Raw genomic sequence first — 15,790 nt, 5'->3', positions numbered from 1 at the left:
TGAAACACATCAACTCTAAAAAAAAAAAAAAAAAAAAAAAAACTTAGCATGAGGCTGCGGAACAGAGAATCTGCGCGTTACAAAAAGGGGGTTCTTCGTGGAAAGTGGAGCCCGCCGACAGCGGCCAAAAGCCGTCGTTCCGAACAGGTGCAACTGTGTCGAGGACGGTGCTCGACCATTGGGCACAGTTGGGACATGGAGAAGGGGAAGAACAGAACGAGGCCCTCTCGACCGTGAGGGGGCGCCACGTGGGACAACGCAATGTCGCTCACAAACAACGGAACATTATTACGCGCACTTTCACATGTCACACGCATAACAACGTTCAGCCATCTGTGTGCAACATGACTCTGCTGACGCCCGTAGACGCATTCCGCAGGAGGTTGACTGGCGACACTTGACCGTGTTTATGACGTTAGTTCCTTCGGCATCGCGGCGTTGAAGGGGGGAGGGGAAGCGACTCCGCACGCTCCCTGTACAGCCTCCCATGAACAACCGTGCTACGACCCAGGCTGACACGACGCTCGCTCGATGCACTACACGCTCTATTGCCCGTGCCAACTCGTATTGCCGAAGAAGCCTTTTTTTTCCCCCTTGTACCGGGGCTCCATTGGGAACAAAAGCAACGTTTTGTTTCTTTCTTTATCTCCAGCGCTCTTTGGCTGCTGCCGCACGTTCGCTGTTACGACCGGTGAAACACTCTGTGCGCTTTCTCCACTCGTATTATTTAATATTGATCCTGTGCCCGGAAAGTTGCTTCCTTCTCTTTTCGTACGGTTGTATTCATTTCCGTCAGGGCTACGCTGCCCGATGCGGACGTTCCGAGTGGCGCGAGCTTGGCCCGATGGGATATTCGACGAAATTGCGTCAATGTAAACTGCACTGCACTCCGGTTTCATTGCATGACGCCGTCGGAGTGAGAATTTTGCGGAATTCATAAGGTTGCGTTTCCTTTTTTTTTTTTAATTTTTTTTTCTCTCTTTCTCCACAGTGTTCCTAAACGATGGAAAAAGACCGGAAGAAATAGACCCTTTCCGGAATTCAGTGCCATCTGGTGTCTCAAATGGCAGTTTATCTTTTACTATACTAATGGCGGCAATGAACCTGTGGTCTGCAGTATTTAATGGGGCACCGTCACTTAAAGGTCAACGGTAAACGAAGATGTGCACTTCACTACAATTATTTTTCAATCTCTTTTTGTGTCGATGGCAAAACAAAAGCAGCCAGTAGGAACGAAGCGCCAACCCATATAGGCGCCTTGATAGAGTCCTATACATCAAGGTGCTTTGAAGCCGAGTGATTGGGACCGAGTTAGGAATGAACGCTTACGCAGCTCTTGCGTCCAATTCCTGCTTCACGTCGCGCTAACGTCGAGAATGTAAAGGCATCGAATCATCTGCTTAGGAGCATCTTCAACTTCTTCCTTCATTTGTAAACAGAAGGCCGCCATTAGTATAGCACATATGCCGTTTTCAGATGATGATGATAGTCATCAAAGTGGTCAGACTGAATTCCGGAAAGGGTCTATTGAATGGGCACTGTCACGGTCGGCCCACCTCTTTGGTATTTTCCGGATGAGGATAGGACCAGGAGAGTCAAATGCAAGGCGTCTAGAAAGGCCGCAGAAAAAAACAGAAAAATCAACTTACAGTGTTAGCAGTGTGAAGATGCGGGGTTGGTGGTGGGATAGTGGGCTACTGCGGTAGACACCATCAACTGAAAAGAGAAGAAAATCATGCGCGGTTCATTCGTTTGCCACGAGAGACTGTACCAGCTCTAGGCGGGAGCCATGCAGCTCAAACGCCGAGTTTTCTACTGGGCGAAAGCTCCGCGCAAATTTTCGATATCTACGAAATGGCAGCGGAAAATTTTATTCGTCTTGTCGCAAAGGACAAGCAGGTTTCTAAAAGGAGTACTTTTGTTTAGACGCAGGGATGGAAACAATTCTTTTAAAAATGAATGGAAATACAAATACGAAATACTTCGACAAAAATGTATTGCATTATAAATCCAAATGCTCTTTTTTAGAAAAGTGTTTAAATACAAGATACAAATGCGAGAGTATTTGATTATCTTCAAATATCTTTAAAAGTACATTTTTCGCCATCGTCTGACATCTTTGACTTAATTTAAACCCGGATAAAAAATTAAAAATGACCGTTCCCAAATAAAGAGTTTATATACATACCAAATATCAAGCGCTTAAAAGAAAGCGGCAGATCTAAAAATAACACTTCTTTGTTATAACATAGGCGGGTATAACGTCAGGAAACTTAAAGAATTCAGCACAAATTCAATGTGAAAGTCACAGTTAAAGCGAACATATCGTTAATGCCACTCTGAAAAATTGAATCAGTCAACCAAAAAGTCAGTAATTGTACCCACCCCGTTAATTCCTTGTTCTATACTCTTTTTTTTTTCCTTCTTCGATGCTTATTATTAGAAGAAAAAAAAAACGCAGCAAGTTTCATGGTCTTTCCATATTACTCCCATTGAAAATAGTGCATAATATCGCATTTGATTGGGAATAACAATGCCCAAAATTGTATCTGGGCAGTATTTGAGTACAATTGACAAATACATTAGCCAATATGTAATTTATTTCACAATGCGAAATAGTCAAAGTATTTCAAATACTTATTTCAAATACTGCACACCCCTATCAGACAATGATGATGTTTTCGGGTTTTCTAGTGTAACGGTAACTAAGACAGTCTCTAGCATACGAAATTCGCTCCACTAATTAACCTAAGTACATGTGTTGTTGAACTTGTCAAAAGCTTAAGATAGTTGGCGAAAATGAACACCACGGCATTCCAGCCTTAATAAACGTCGACCAGAAAGACCTGGCAGCCAATTAGCAGCTGTTGCCGGTCCCTTTTCTCTTTGTGTTGGCAGGTAGGGACGATTCTATAGAAGGAAGCTGGACGGAGACAAAAGAGGTCGCTGGGCTTCACGAAAGATTACCGGCGCGTAGATCGCCTAAGCTAGGGCTCAGAGCAGTAGAGAAAATATATAAAAGCAGGCTGGCTGCCAAGTACCCCGATAATGTTCGGTTATGTTGTATTATTCAACAACATGTAGGTCATACATTCTCCCAAGCTTAGAAAAAGATCGTTCATGTGAAAACAAGAAGTATTTGCACGCGTTGAAAATAAATTTTGTATTTCCAACTAGGAGATCAAAACTAAAAGAACCCAACTTGTTTTGAGTGATAAAAAAAAAAAAAAAAAAAAAAAAAAAAACGCTGATAATTTGCGAATTAATATATGGCAATAACTTAGCTCCCAGAAAAGACATTGTGGCTTAATTGCGTCCATTTATACGTTTGTACAGCGGAAATTAACTTAAAACACCACTAAAAATATATTTTTTTTTACTAGTCTGGTTGGGACACGCATGCCAAAAAATAAATTTTAGGGGAAAAATATGTTTTTTAGTGCAATATTGAGGCCGCGAGACGCCGTATATTCGGTAAACGTTTCCTTTCCACTTGTTTTATGCTACGCGGCTTGTGTACGCTGCTTGTGCTACGCTGCTTGTGTACATGCGCTCGTGCAGTGCAAGGGTGGCCCACGGCAGTATGCCTGCGCCTCAATGTTCGGCTCCTTTCGGATTTATGGTGAAGCAGAAATAACCTTACGCATATGTGCAGTGCCCAACGTTACTAGATTAGCTCAGTTGCGGAACTGCCAATAGACTCGGCTTCCATGAGCAGTAACCCCCCCCCCCCCCCCCTCCTCCGCCCCTTCTCCCACGGCCCGCCTGCCTTCCGTAAATCCCCTCTGTAGGCATCCTGCGTTGCCCAGGAGGCGCTGCAAAAAATGACTTGTTAGGACTTGTTTTGGATAGTACAAACTTGAGCGACTCAAACTGCCTGACATATAGAAGCGTGCCTGCTTTGGCGTGGAACACGACAACGAGGAAATAATAAAAAAACGAAAAATGCTAACGTTGTTGAAGCAAAGGCCAAAGCAAGGACGATAAGAGCGGGAACCAAGAAACGCCGTATCACGCGTCCCAAAGAAACATAAGGGGGAAGAAAGAACAAAAAAGTGAAAGCCGTTTACAACTCCCTGTAACGCCGAATTTGAGCGCAGCTCTTGAGGAGGAGGAGGGAAGGGTACTGGGGGTGGGTCACGTAACCTTCGGGGGTCACGTGACGATGCCGATGACGTCATCAGTGACGATAACGATGCGGATACCGAGACGTCATCAGTGATGATGACGATGCGCATGCCGGTGACGTCATAAGTGACGTCACTGATGACGTCAGCAGCGATGATGACGATGCGGATGCCGGTGACGTCATCAGTGACGTCACTGATGACGTCATCAGTGACGATGACGTCATCGAGGGGTCACGTGACCTCGGGGGAGGGGTTCACGTGACCCTGAGGGGGTCACGTGACCCTGAGGGGGTCACGTGACCTCGGGGTGGGCACGTGACCTCGGGGGGTCACGTGACTTGGGGAGCCACGTGACTTTGGGTGTGACGTGATATTGAAGGTCATGTGACCTCTGGGGGTCACGTGACCTTGGGATGACCTTGGTGGTCACGTGACCGTTCAGTGACCTTGGGGGTCACATGACCTTGGGGGTCACGTGACCTTGGGGTGACCTTGGCTACGCTGACGCCGACGGCGACGCCGCTCAAGCCGGGAACGGGCCCCTAAGAGCTGCGCTCTAAAACGTCGGGACGCCAGATGTTCTAACATCACCACTAAGAGATACGAGACGCGTACCCTAGCGGTGGTGGCATGAATCCGGAACTTTCGATTGTCTTGCGGCGCTGAATTTAGCCGATTTCGGACATTCAAAGGTGTTTTTTCCGTTCTTCTGCACTACACAGAAGGGGGAAAATACCGGCGAAGGCGCCACAATAGTGGGAGTCCCAACCAGGTGAGCTTGCACTACCCAAAACGAGGGCGCCACAGTTTGTTCAAAGCTTCAGCGCAGGAGGCCCATAGACCTTTTTCACAAGGGCACCGCAATCTTGAAATATTGTCACTACAAGTATGGCGAAAACATTGCTTTGCCGTCGGTACGCCGCCCGTCTGCGTATCACGAGGCAATTCATAGCAGCGTGATGGCACGTGTTAAACGCGATAAAAAGTGATATGATGCTAGCCCAAATTCAAAAACGCCACCTCACTGTCCAACAGTGCCAAAGACGGTTGGCTGACACAGGAGGCTCCCGCCCTTTTTATTTAGCATGCTTCTACTATCTCTCTAGACACTTGATCCCAGTGCTTGAACAGAACTTCGGTCTCACTGAATCTTGGCTCATACTTACAGTCGCGGCAATGCATCGCAAGATGAGAGGTTGCACACCCCTTCAATGAACTCTGTAGCTCTCTTTTAAACGGATGTTCAAACAGCGCCCTGTTTGACCAGTGTATATCCGCCCGCACGAGAGAGGTATCCTATACACTGCTCCAACGGTGCATGATACGAACTGTGTGTCATGCTTTACGGTGCAACCGTGACTATTCGGTTTTTTCGCATGCTAACACGCCTTTCTATGGTAGGGCTAATCTGGCTCAGCTTGTTTTTGGCTGAGCCAGAAACAAGAGACTAGCATCTTATCACTTTTTATCGCGTTTAACACGTGCCATCACGCTGCTATGCATTGTCTCGTGATACGCTGACGGGGGGCGTACTGCCAAAGATGAATGGTCGTTTTCATGTGTTTTCCTATTAAAATAGTTTAGTTGATAGTCAGCGATCGTCCCGTGTGTTTTCTCTACGTCATCGTCTGTTTTTCTCGCTGTTTCCTACGATCAAATGAACATTCGTATTTACCAAACATGATAAGTGTTCTAATATATTTTGAGCAGCATGCCAGTTAACGTCACATCTTTTTCAGTCGATTTCTGCGTTGAAGTATACACCAGTGTTGTAGGCTTTACGGGGAAAAATAATGAAACATGTTACTTGTTACTTTCAAATAAAAGGAGCCGTTACAGACCTACGTCACCTCAAAATAAAAGGAACGCGTTACCGTTACCCATAAAAAGCCACGCATGTTACCTCTGCGTTACTTTTTATTTATGAATTTAAAGCTTACACTGCTTTGACATTGGAGGCATGTATGAGCGCTATATTTCAAGAAACATCAAGTCAATGTAGAAACAACGTAATTTCCTTATCTTTTTTACGGTTCTGCCCGCCGATCGTTGGGCATTCGACATTGGGCAAAGGGCGTGGGCGTTGAGACTTTCTAAAGTGGTTGTGTTGCGTGGTAAAACGAAATAATATCTTGAAAGTATGTCAGAGGAGTGAAAGAATTTATATGACTCGGCGGCTAGAAACACGAAAACAATTTAAGTAATTTTGCTTGAAGAGTTGGGAAGATGCATTATGTGACGCAACTACGTTACCCCTTACTCGAAATGAGTAACGTAGGTACGTTGCCACGTTACTGAAAAAAAGCAACGCGTTACCGGTAAAGCCGTTACTTGTAACACGCTACCACCAGCAGTGTGAGTCCTCCACGAAACAGGCGTAATTGCCACAAATCTACGAGTGGAGGATGAGTATTTTGAGCCTGATCTGCCGCCAGATGTGCGCTCCAAGTGGGAGCTCTTTTGGAGCGCTCCAGATACACGAGTGGAATTCACCATACATAATGAAAGCCGTTTACAACTCCGTGTAACGCCGAATGAGAGCGCAGCTCTTGAGGAGGAGGATGGAAGGGTACTGAGGGGAAGGCATACCCCTCCTCCCTCCTCCTCACCTCCTCATACTGCCTGCTACTCTGCCACGGGGTCCACGTGGTCTCACGGAGGCCGTGGTCTCTCGGGAGCTGCGCCTATGAGCGCAGCTCTTAGGCGCCCGTTTTTGGCTTGAGCGGCGTCACCGTCACCATCGGCGTCGGCGTAACAGTGAGGTCACGTTAACCCCCCCCCCCCCCCGCCCCTGAGGTCACGTGATTTCAGGGGGTCACGTGACCTCACGGTTACGCCGACGGCGACGGCGACGCCGCTGATGCCGGAAATGGGCGCCTAAGAGCTGCGCTCTAAAAGACAAATTATGAAACGTGCCATGTCACGCTCTACCTGGATGGTATTGGCCTACTTAGAGGGGTCAAAAGTTGGGGATAATTTATAGCGAGGAATAAAAGAAAAACGACAAAAGCAAACCTCTTTAAAAAGAGCGAATGTTTCTTTTTCATTTTTTTTTCTAATGTTTGATAGTTTCCCCTAAAGGCCAACGACCAGACACGAGATTCTGCAAGGCAGAAGATCCTCTGGGGGAGGAGGAAACAGGACACGGTGGATAGGGTAGAAGGGGGAGAGGAGGAAGCGGGGGAAAAGTGGCAAGCGCGAACCCGTCGTCGGTCTTTAAACAAACTCGGATGTTCGTGTCCACTGGCGTCAGCGACTGATGCGCTCGTCCCAGCCAGATGGCCATCTCCCGGATGCCCAGACGGGGCGCTCCCGGCCGCCGCAGGTCGAGCTGCACCTTGGAAGCCCCGAAAGCCCACGGCGCCGCATTTGGACGGGCGAGAAGAGCGGCGCGGTGACTGACGACGCACTTGGCGCAGGAGTGGCGGCGCGGCGGAGGGGACCGGAAACAGCCCGCTGGGCCATTCTCTTCGAGCGCCGAGATAGCAGTCATCCCATTAGGCCCACTTTAGCGTCGATTCCCGCATGGCCTTTATTAGAATAGTGCCCGCAGGCGGCCGCATTTGCCTCGCGACTGGCCGCGGCCGTCGCATCGGTCCTGCAAAATGCATGCTGCGGAGAAAAGGGGTCCTTATCTCACGGCCCTGGGTCTACGCGGGTGGCCATTGGTTGCTGACGCGGGCTGCCGTCTATGGCTCTCCGACGACGGTGCTGAAAGCGGCCAGCTTTTCGGCCGCGGGCGACGACCGCCTCGACGCCTCTCCTTTCTGCACTCGTGGGACTGTGGCGTCAAAAGCCTCGCGCGCTCTATCTTCATTTAGAAACCGGTCCTTAATGATGTTTTGATCTCACCTTGATGACTCGGGCACTTTGGACAAAGAAACAAAATCCCCAAAAAGGCAGCCGGGGACCAGCCTGACAAGAAACAAAATCCGCAAAAGGCAGCCGGGGACAAGCCTGCCGTTCGCCGTCGCAGTGTTGCCCTTTCGGGGACCCGCCGGTTACGTAAGCCTGCCACGTGAGCGGCAACGCTCAAAAGAAGTCAGGCGTTTCAAACGACACACCGCGAAATCGCGACGTGATCCTTCCGATTCGGCGCCATTTCCAAGTGCGCCGATGCAAGCTTCGAAAGTATTCCTCATATGCCATTAAGCCAGCAGGAGTTTCTTTCCGAGTTGTGTAATCGAACAAGCGCTCCATACAAAGTGCGAAAAGCTATCCGCCTCAGGTGTCAAAAAGCGCACGATGACGCGAGCGAATGGCTGGCTTCCTCTCCCACGTTCTTTCTCATTAACTCGCCTCTCCGAACGGCGTTTGGGACCAAGAAGCGATAGCGCGACGGCCAGAATCGTCCTTCCCTTTTTTTCGATCGCCTTCGCTAGCTGAAAGCTTCGCAGCCTTTTTTCTCTTTCTGCCGAAACCCAGTTTCAGCTTGGAGACCCTCCGTCTTCATTCTGTCCTTCCCACATTGTGACGCTTGACTTCTAAATTTTGTTCAAAAGAAAAAAAAAAAAAAAAAAAACGCGTGTAAAAAAGAAAGCATTTCTAAAAAGCGCGGAATTCATGACGCCTCGCCCAAAATCTCTCGTTAGAGACGCGGAATGCGTGACAATGTCTCTTTCAATCGATGTTCTTTTCAGACGAGTTCTCTTTCATCGTGGACGCGTTCAGATGTTGGTGAGATAGGCGCGCGCGCAGCGGGAACGAGAGCGCCTCCGAGATTGACTTAGCAGGCGGGCCTCCGATACGCCGGAAAGAAGTCAGGGAGGGGACTGCCACGCCGCAGGCGGCTAGTCTTCCGTCGGCGGAGGAACCTCGGCTGCAAAGGCTTCCAGCAAACGGAGCGTGGCGTATCCGAGGGGAAACAAACGAGGACGCTGCCAAGGCCGACAAGCGGCAGCCAGCCAAGAGGCCACCAGACAAATTGGAGAGATCAGGCAGAAGGCTTTCGGCCGACGGCCAACGCCGCAGGGCCGCTCGCAGACGCAACCGAACGCCGTCGAGAGAGACATCCATCCATGGCGGAGAGGCGCCAATACGACAAGCTTGCACCGCGCCGAGCCTTCATCCATCGCGCATTAGAGCAGATCGGAGTGGGCGCCGAAACGGGACACCCATTCATTTGGGCCGAGCGGGCGGCTCCCCCGCGCGCTCCGAATGGCCATCGGCCGGTCGCATCTGATATCGGCTCGAAGGGGGGAGTCGGAATGCCGAACAGGCGATCTGCCTGGAAGAGAGCCGGCACGTTGGGTCGGCCGCGGGGCCGCCGCGTGCTACCCAGGATACCCGACACGCCTGGTCATCCATCGCGGCCCCCGGAGACGTCGAGAGGGGCTCCGCTTTCGCTCCTCGTTAGGCCCCTCGGAGCACGAAGAAAGCAAAGGGGGCGGACAGGGCGCCTGCCGCAATGTCGCTGTGCCGCTCCCAAGTGGCGCTATGCAGATGAAGCTCATTTTCGGGCTGGCTCTGGCGCTGCCGTTTGCCACCCAACAGAGACACCTGAGAGCTTCTCGGTCATGCGACGATGCAGTAATAAGCTCGTATCGCGTTCGGGACTGTACCAGCGCGCTCGGAAATGGCACGAGCTTTCCGAGATGGAATCTATGCGTGCCGCGTGCCGCGGCGCCGAGCGTGCGCACAAATTTGCATATTTCACCAGACGCCACGTTTAGGATCTTACCGGAGCAGAGTAGCCAAAACCGGGAACCCAACTTCTAAAGACCTTTACAGTCACTGACAAGGTGAGCGTCTCTTCGAAATGCCTCCAGCACGTTGATTTTTGCCGTGCTTTGACCGCCGCTGCACTCGCGAGGCTCAGGTGCCTAGGAAGTCTCCCGTTTGAACGCCTCTTTCCACGCAGCGAGACGGGAGCATCGTGGGTGAAATTGCAGGGACGCTGCGCGAAATCGGCGTGCTGTTGTAGCTGCTACTTTCCATTACTCACTAGTTTCTTCAGTCTCAACAAGCTTAATGAGAAAATCGTCGTTGACTTCTCTGCCTTCTTAGCAAGAACAGAAATACCTTTGTTAGGCTGTGAGGTGCATGCAGAGGCGATGACAACAAGGATACTCAAGTTGTTCACCCTCCTCCTTTTCCGCCTTTACACCCAAGCCCTAAAAACGAGAGGGCTGCAAGGCGAGAGCGGCTAAGGCTTCTCAAGGCCAGGAGGTGTAAATAATTAATTTGCGAAGTGCTCATTTGGCTGTGCCTGTCATATTTTCTCCAGATTTCTTCTGTGGCTTGGTCACTGCCAAATTCTGCAGCACGCAGATTGCTCGCAGCGCCGCCACGCGCTTTCGTTCCGCAGCAGTCGCCGACGGGGGAAGTGCACGAAAGAGCTAGTCTTTCTAGGCACCAGGCCGAAACTCCTTCCTATCCATCCTGACGGTGACTATGTAGATCTGACCGTTGCATGCCGCAAAAACCGAAGCTATATTACCGTTTTTGAGGCACGCTGAACGCCACGGAGCTAAGTCTAAGCATTGGATGGTGCTCATCTTGCGCGCTTGTTCATGCTGTAGACGCATCTTCCAAAGCTGACACCACGGAGGTAGTTGTGGGCTAGCACTATCACATTTGAATATGTGCATACGAGTTGTGAGGATCATCTGGTCGTTACCTGGTTGCTACAGAGCGCAAGAAAGTGCCTTCTGGTATTAAACCAGAATGTGTCGTTTCCGCATGGGAATGTGAGCCCAAGTATTTCGCGTATAGGATTGAAAAGCATAATGCTTAGGTGCCATGTTTCTCAGGACTACATACTTCTTTCTCAAAATCAGACCGTAAATAATTACTCCGAGAAACGAACAAGTTAGTGACTCGACCACATACATTCCATAGGTGAAAATGGGCATGAGCACGAATCCAAATCACCCGAATCGACCGATGTGTGTTCCCGCTCAGCGCCTCGCTGGTGGATATAAAGAATGGACTCCACAAAGCGAATATTTGGCGAACAACCGACGAACTTTGCAGCAGGGTCGTTTCGCGTACAGCGGAGAGCGAACGCCTGCGGGCGAAATCTTTTTCGCAGCACATACTCTCATTTAAGTTAAGCCTTTGCACATACGTAAGTTTGAGAGCATGTGGGAGTTCGAGAAAAAAGCGGAAGGCTTCGCACTCCCAGGGCATGAACCAAAATATGCGGGAGAGGAGCCACGTGCTATCACTCCCGATTTCTGGCGCCATGCCGCCTTGGCTTCCTTCGTGTTTGTCGATCTTCTCGGCCGCGTCGCACAGATGCCGTCACAGAGCTGTTCGTGTGCAGAGAGCTGCGAGGGACGAGCGAGCGAGCGCGGGCACATTCGCCGAGGAAGGTCGTTCCCGCTTATCTACAAAGTTCTGCCTCAGATACTCCCCACACATAAACGAGCCCAAAAATCTTTTCCTCTTTCGCAGGTCCTCATCTTCTTCGGCCATAAACTAAAGCAAAGAACCGAATAAATAAATAAAAAAAGTAGAAACAAAAAAATACGAGACGAAACGATGCCGTTGGCACAGTACCGCGCTTTCCTCGGCGTCGTCTAGCGTACAACCACGACGGAAGATTTTTGGAGGCGGCTTCCTAGAGGCACCGTTTTCTTTTTTCAGCGTTCTAGGATCTTACAACTTTTCTACGCTAAATAAGAAAAGAAAGGAAGAAAGAAAGATGAAAAACGCTGCTTATATAAAAAGAGCGATACCGGGGCGAGAAATTCGGGAGGGCTCGCGGCTGCGTCGAGAGTCGGTCGGCACTGCCGTTTTAGGGTTCTTGCAGAGGCAGTTAAAGACAGAGCGCGACCGATATCCGGCGTGGATCGTGCTCCGGGAAAACGTGAAGCATGGGAGGGTCATCGCGTCTTTGTCGACGGCTGACGGGCTGGTTAGCCCTACTGATCCCGGTTCGAAGAGACAAAAGCGCCAACAACCTTGGCAATCCGCTTGGCGGGGCAAATCTTTTCAACGACTGCTCGTTAACGAAAATAAGAGACGACGAAATGGAGCTTCAGGTTTCAAGAAGCTTCTAAGAGAACGTGGTCTTTCGACGAACGTGGAATACTAATTCACAAATTTGGAGGTTCACTGGCTCCTAGAAGGCCAGTTTCCACGCCACCGCCACGCCACGTAGGGATATCAGGGCACGCCGCGTCGCTGATATTTTTGTTTCACACCGGCGCTCTCAACTACTCTTGAGCCAACAATAGTTAGCTCAAGGGTAGTTGACTACTGACATTCCGCCCAACCTTTAATTAAAGTCTATCACCTTTAATAAAAAAGATGCTTAAAACGAAATACAATTGTTGGCTGAGTGTGCTAAACAGACACTCAGAAAGTATTTATGCCCATCATTTTTTTTTTTTTTGACATGAGTTATAAGAGTGTAATTACATAAAACAATTTGCGGCTTCAAATTCGTTCTCTTTCCGCCCGAAAACAGCTGGTCGAGAATCGGCCGGTTTCAGTTGCGCTCACTCGCTTTTCTATGGTTCCGTGGTTACGTGACGTTCGAACTGTGTACCAAATATATTCTAAGTCGCGAGTCATCTAAGTCACACATTCAATAGTAAAAATAGAAAAGAATATGAACTCCATTTTTGTGGCCTCTAAAAAACTGCAAATGCGCTGATCGAAAAAAGAAGAGTGTTGCAGAGATCCCATGAAGTATATGTACACGTCCTTCTCACTGCGGCGACGTACCGCGGGCTGGACGACGCGATGGCGGCGCACTACGGAGCAACGTTGCGACGGACGTGGGACCGCTACTTTGGAACTGTCGTTCGCGGTAGCGGCCAATCGGTCTTCAAGCGCAGAACATCGAGCAGGAGGGATACACGGTACATGCGAAACAATCGCACGTCAAACGGTACACGCAACTTCATCGTTGTCGCTATCTGCTTCCTACGTCAAAACAGCAGAAAAAAAAAAAAAAAAAAAAAAAAAAAAAAACGCGGTCGGGTGTAGGTTACGTAATTGCCGGCCATGAGCTCCCGTGCTCATGTTTCGGTTTCGGTTTCAAACAATTACGTTTTTTTTTTTTTTTTTGTTGCTTTTTTTCTTTTGGCCGGGGGGGGGGGGGGGGTGGGGAGGTAGGTTTATTAAAATTGTGCGTGCCTCTGTATGAAAATATTGATTAGGCACTCTCCTGACACCGTATTAAATCGCCTAACATAAAAGAAGCAATATATATATATATATATATATATATATATATATATATATATATATATATTAGGGAGTCAGTGTTTCCTTAACTTAGCGCAGCTCGGAGCACCTCGAAGACAAGGCCTGCGCATGCCGTCATCGTGTTTGCCCCAAGCGACAAACACGCTGAAGGTCGACGAGAGTCGACGAGAGTCGCCGCAAAGCGTCACACGCGTCCCTCTTGTCGTCGTCGCGTGCTATTGGAGAGGAGATCGAACAGTCACGCCTCTAGCGGCACGCTTCAGCTGTGGGGACAACCAACCGAATTTCCTTGTTTCGTTTTTGATAAGCCGTATTGAAGATGGCGATTCGAAGGCCGCTCCTCGTGCGACCAAAGCGGTGGTAAGAGCGAAGCGCTCGTACGCGGACCGTGCATGACGAGGTTATATTTCCTTGCTATGCTGTGTTAGTAAACGCCGGGCAGTGGGGACAACAAGCTTGATAAAGTACTCCCTATAGTTCCATCTCCTGCCCCTGCCCTTCCCCCCCCCCCCCCCCCCCCCCCCCCAAATACCCCGTTCACCCTTAAAACTGGTTCACACTGTCCCATTTCCTTACGTTAAACTACGTCAAGGTTGAAATTAAGCGTTTTTTTAGAGTGTAGATGCTCCGCGTTTAGCGCGAGCTCGCTGGCTTCCGCAGTGCTTTGGTTGCGCGTGCCTGCGCATTCCCCCTTGTGTTAGCAAAGGTAGAAAGCTCGCGCTGAAGGCGGAGCTTTTAGTCTCGTTGTTAGACCCTGCGAGAAGCGCGCAGCCGGCGATGTGGATGCAAGATAGGAGGTGCATGGTGAATCCATAGTGATAACGTTTGGGTTTGATAACGTTTGGGTTTCCATCTGGATGAGCAACGTATCGGCGCGCGGTCATGTATCACCACAGCGTGATGCACGTTAAAGACCCCAGACTAGCGGTCGTACTGCACTAACTAAATATCAGCGGAGACGGCAGATGCCCATCCCCCCCCCCCCCCCGGCCCCCCCCCCCCCCCCCGCCCCCCAAATAGGGACTGAGAAACTTTTTGTAAACATACACACACAACGCAATTTTAGAGCGCAGCTCTTAGGGGCCCGTTTCCAGCCTGAGCGGCGTCGGCGTCGGCGTCGGCGTAACCGGGGAAGGGGGGACCGGGGGGGGGGTCACGTGACCCCCCCCCCCCGAGGCCACGTGACCCCCCCCTCCACCGACGAGATCACGTGACCCCCCCGAGGTCAGGTGACCCCCCCCCCCCCCCGGGGTCACGTGACTACCCGCAGGTGACGTGACCCCCGTCAGTACCCTTCCCTACTCCTCCTCAAGAGCTGCGCTGCAATTCGGCGTTACAGGGATTTGTAAACGGCTTTCATTTTTTGTTTTAATTATTCCTATCTTTTTGCTTTGTAGGTAGACAAAGATGAATACTTAAACTAGGTAACCTGCCTCCATGAACTCTGGATACTATGTAATCCGACGTGGTGCGTGCGTTTCGTTATGATATTGTTTGAAGATAAGGCTGAATCCTCGAGATACAGGGCAGGTATAGTCGTTCACAACTTAACTTTCTAGGTCATCAATCAATGTTTTCCAATGCCGCCAACTTATTGATTCATTGTTGCCATACAACGAGTTTCGTATGTGAACCGCAGAATTAACCGTATGCAGTATGTGAATGCAGGAATAAAAGAACACATGAAATATTAATCTTTATAAATTACCTAGCGCTAGTATTGGCGATTTTTATAACGTGGCCACCTATACTTTCACAGCTTCCTGTTTAGACTGCTACGGGTTGCTAATATTTCATTCGCTCGTGTAGGCTGGCGACCGGGCGTACCTCTTGTGATATCTTTAAATTCTGGCCATTGGTGCGGTCGATTTCGCAGAAGTCTCAAATATACCGGTAGTTTCAGGAAACACCGGTCAAGCGTCTACACTTGACTACCGCCTACTCGCGCTTGCCGCCGCCTTCGGAATCTGGGCGCTTGGTCCCTGTACAAGACAGATCATTTTTCCGATGTCTAAACAGGCCGCAAAAGTGTTCCTAAAAATATTCCGTTTCACCTTGCGATGGACATACGCTATAAGAGCAATCGGAACGAATGCACCGGCGCAGTGGTTTGTTTCTCTAAATAAATAAGTAAATGCCATGTGGTGTCAGTGTCACGTGACATTCACTGGTCACGTGGTACTGAACGTACTGCGTGATTAGGCGTCCGGAGCGTCGCTATCTGCATTTCACTGGCTGGGAAGGCTCGCTGCGTCCGCTGCGATCCATGGGTGGCAGGACGTGCGCAGCAACGGCGCCATTGCTGAGTCAGAGAGCGCCATTGGTGTCGTTCGATCGCTGCTCGGTCGTTTCAGCTTGCACTGTCCGCGATTGTACATAAAGTTCACGATAAAAATGTATCTAATTAGTTTAACTTAAATAACTTCTTTAATAGCGAAAATAAACAGGTAGCCCTTTCCGGAAACCCCACAAGGCATCGCGGCAACCCCAGAGAAACG

General features: G+C 49.7%; 1 protein-coding gene across 3 annotated transcripts in view; it reads right to left on the bottom strand.

Annotated features, from left to right (window-relative positions):
- Positions 1–15,790, bottom strand: part of LOC8053393 (complexin) — a 1,077,036-nt gene that overhangs the window by 345,663 nt on the left and 715,583 nt on the right. For all 3 annotated transcript variants that reach the window (XM_042287376.1, XM_042287377.1, XM_040500741.2), the window contains one exon: positions 1,650–1,716. The gene's annotated coding sequence lies outside the window, so the exon portion shown is untranslated. The remainder of the gene's footprint in view (positions 1–1,649; positions 1,717–15,790) is intronic.

The sequence above is a fragment of the Ixodes scapularis genome, unplaced genomic scaffold (genome assembly GCF_016920785.2).
Source record: "Ixodes scapularis isolate PalLabHiFi unplaced genomic scaffold, ASM1692078v2 PGA_scaffold9__187_contigs__length_104089568, whole genome shotgun sequence".
Classification (NCBI taxonomy): Eukaryota; Metazoa; Arthropoda; class Arachnida; order Ixodida; family Ixodidae; genus Ixodes; species Ixodes scapularis.
This window is presented reverse-complemented; position numbering and strand designations above follow the sequence as displayed.